This window comes from Petaurus breviceps, unplaced genomic scaffold (genome assembly GCF_028583685.1).
Source record: "Petaurus breviceps papuanus isolate PSGF00001 unplaced genomic scaffold, PetGlider_PUasm1.0 183, whole genome shotgun sequence".
In the NCBI taxonomy this organism is placed as follows: Eukaryota; Metazoa; Chordata; class Mammalia; order Diprotodontia; family Petauridae; genus Petaurus; species Petaurus breviceps.
In genome coordinates, this window is record NW_027185791.1 from 6,150,839 (window position 1) to 6,154,134 (window position 3,296).

General features: G+C 41.7%; 1 pseudogene; it reads left to right on the forward strand.

Moving 5' to 3' along the window:
- The first annotated feature begins 1,212 nt into the window (after positions 1–1,212).
- LOC138161060 (large ribosomal subunit protein eL39-like) lies at positions 1,213–1,824 on the forward strand (annotated as a pseudogene).
- The last annotated feature ends 1,472 nt before the right edge of the window (positions 1,825–3,296 follow it).

Sequence of the window (3,296 nt, forward strand, 5' to 3'; positions counted from 1 at the left end):
AAAAGACCTCTCTTTGAGTATTAAATGCTGTGCTCAGGGGTAGATGGCCTTTGTGCTCTCTACTGTCCCTTTTGAGAAGGTGCTTGTCTTTAACTGATGATAATTGTAATTCAGTTGCCATCCAGGGTTGGGAAACTTTTGAATTTTTTTTGCTCTGTGCCTGACCAAATTAATGTACTTTGTTTATGATTTTCCATTTGAAAAAAGGATCTGTGTGATTGACTAAATGAATGTACTTTCCAGGGGTGGAGTAGTACTGGGAAATTATTAAATTACACTTGGTGAATGCTGTATTTTGATTTCTTCTGTTTCTAATTTGTCACTGAAGAAAATGGAGAGCTGCAATGCTGGTTTTTTGAACCTTGGAGGTTTTCTTTGCTTGGCATTATATTATGGCATAGTCTACAGGATTATAAAGCAAAGTGCCTCTATTTGTTCCAGGATCCATGGCCATTTAGATTGAGATTGTAAGGCCAAGGAGAGCAGGACTGGTGAGCTGCCTGCATAGGGACTGGGGCAGAAGCCAGGAGTGGCTGCCTCCTGTGGTAGGAGAAGGAACCCTGGAGTTCAGAATTAAGCCACAGGACAATATAAGGACTGTGCAGCTAAGCAGGAGCACTGAATGTGTTTTCTTGCTGCACCCCACAGTTTGCAACCCTGGGGGAAGATGGACTTGTAACTATGGTGGATGGGCTGAAGTGCCATGGACCCCAAAGGAACTCACCTCATTTGTTTTGTTTCCCAGCGGTCTCTCTGGACTTGGAAGCAAAGGTTGGAGCACTGTGAAGTGAAGGACACCTCCCTACACCCAAAAGATCTTTATTTGGACACTTGTTTTGAATTGAGGTGATAATGCAATGTACTTTGTATTTATTTAAGGCCCTGTGGTAACTTTAGTTATATATCTTGCAAGTGTTACCTGAGGGATGTTAATGATAATTCAAATGGAAATTGCTTATGCTCCTTGGCACCCACACCAAATAACTGTCTGCGTAACCTTGAGCAAGTTACTTAACCCCAATTGCTTGAAAAAAAATTGCTTATTAGGGGCAGCCACGTGGCTCAGTGAGTAAGAGCACTGGCCCCAGTGTTGAGATGACCTGAGGATCTAATCAGGGCTCAGATACTTAGCACCACACCCATAAATAACCGGCTGTGTAACCTTGAGCAAGTTACTTAACCCCAATTGCTTTAAAAAAAATGCTTATGCTGCCCTTTTTCGCCCGTCCAGCCATCATGGTGGAAGCTCGGCTGTCATCCCATCATCATGTCCTCTCATAAAACATTTAGAATCAAGAGGTTCCTGGCCAAGAAACAGAAGCAGAATCATCCCATCCCGCAATGGATTTGAATGAAAACTGGTAACAAGATCAGGTACAATTCAAAAAGAAGACACTGGAGAAGGACCAAGCTCGGATTATAAAGAACGGCGAATGAACGGCCAGCGCAATGAAAGACATTGAGCACCAAGACCGCCTCCTCCCCCTTACCATGGCATCCTTCCATTCATCAATCCATCCACCCATCATTCATCCATCAATCACTCAGTCACCTCATTGTCCCCAATAAGAAGAAAATGCCACTGTTGCCCTCCATTTGGGAAACCCTCTGCCAAGATGCAGACATCAAAAAAAAGGCCCCAATGAACTGTTAAAATTGCCTTGCCCTTAAATGTTTTCATAAATTTCATCCATGAGTTTGGGTATTGTGTGTTGTGATATAGTTTAAATTACTGTTATCTGCATCTCTGTAGCATTTGTATGTTTGAGGTTATGCTTAAAAGGCAGAGATCATAACGAAACAAGTTACTCCTGTCAAAAAGAACCAAGCTCTAGCCCTGCCTTGAACAAGCTGTCACAATAACCTCTCTGTGTTTTGTTTTGTGTTTTAAAGAGTTATAAGAGAGCACCTACCTCACAGGGTTGTTGTGGGGGATCTTAAGATTTGCAAGCCTTCAGTGTAAGCCACCAGTGCTGCTGATCCGGAGCTGTCTCAGCCAGATTATGTGCAGCTGACTGTGTTAGATTATCAAACTCACAGTCAGAGGAGTAACCTGTTGACCCCCTGCTTATTTCATACAATAAGCCATCTTTGTTCCTTGTTGGGAGGTGGTAAATTTAAGTGTTTGGCAACTTCTCAGTTGTCGGTTATTTGTGTGTTCGGGAAAGCCCAACCTTTTGTTAGGAACTAGACCTGGTCCGGGTGAATGGCTTCACAGTTTTCTGAAGATGCAATTCTGCTAATAAAGGGCTTCTACAAAAAAAAAAAAAGAAAAAAATGCTTATGCTATGGGCATGAAAGACCTTGGGGCCAATTGTAATAGGAATATAAATTTAAGATCTCCCCTGTTGCTAGGCCCTTTGATAGGCTTAATTGCACCTGGAGCCTGTGGAGGGAGGCTTGTTTTTCAGGAGATACTTTGTGATTGGTCAGTGGGTCAAGAGGGTTGTTGCATTCTCTGACCTAGGAGAAGGCTATTTAAATCCTGATTTGAGGCTTTGTTTTGGAGATCACTTTGAAAAGAGTTGTTTGATTTGAACAGACAAGACTCTGGGCAGCCATTGAGGGACCACTGACTTTGAAACCCCAGATGTTGATGCTTCCCCCTGTGGTAACTGTGACTAGGTAAAGATGTAATGATCAGGCAGTTGAAGACCTGTCTGCTTGAAATGTTTCTCTGTCTTCTTGTAATTTCTCTCTGTGTATTCTAAAGTTCGGGGTGCTGACTTTTCCCCCTAAACTAGGTAAATTATATGTTTGATTGATTGAAGATTGTCAACCCATTTTGAGTGACTTTCCTTTAGAAAAGCAGATCTAATAACCTGTGTTGGCAGCCACCCTGGAGATTCTAGGGTGCTTGCTGCTATAACGTGTTGTGTTATAAGAATGGGATGGAATACTATTCTTATATAAGAAATGATGAGCAGACTGACTTCAGAAAAACCTGGAAAGACTTAAATGAATTGATGTAGAGTGAAGTGAGCAGGACCAGGAGAACATTATATATAGTAACAACAATATTGTGTTGTGTCATGACTAACTTTGATAGACTTAGTTCTCCTTTAAATTAACTTAATTATTTCTACTTTAAAACATTCATTTCAAAAGGTTTTGAGTTCCAAAATTTCTCCCCCTCTCTCCCCTCACTCCCATAACAAGATGACATGCATTCTCAGTACTCCTTGTCCCTAGTCTGCCCTCCCTTCTATCATGGCCCACCTCTTATCCCCTTCCTCCTTTTTTTTGTATAGTACAAGATAGATTTCTATACCCCGTGACCTATATATCTTATTTCC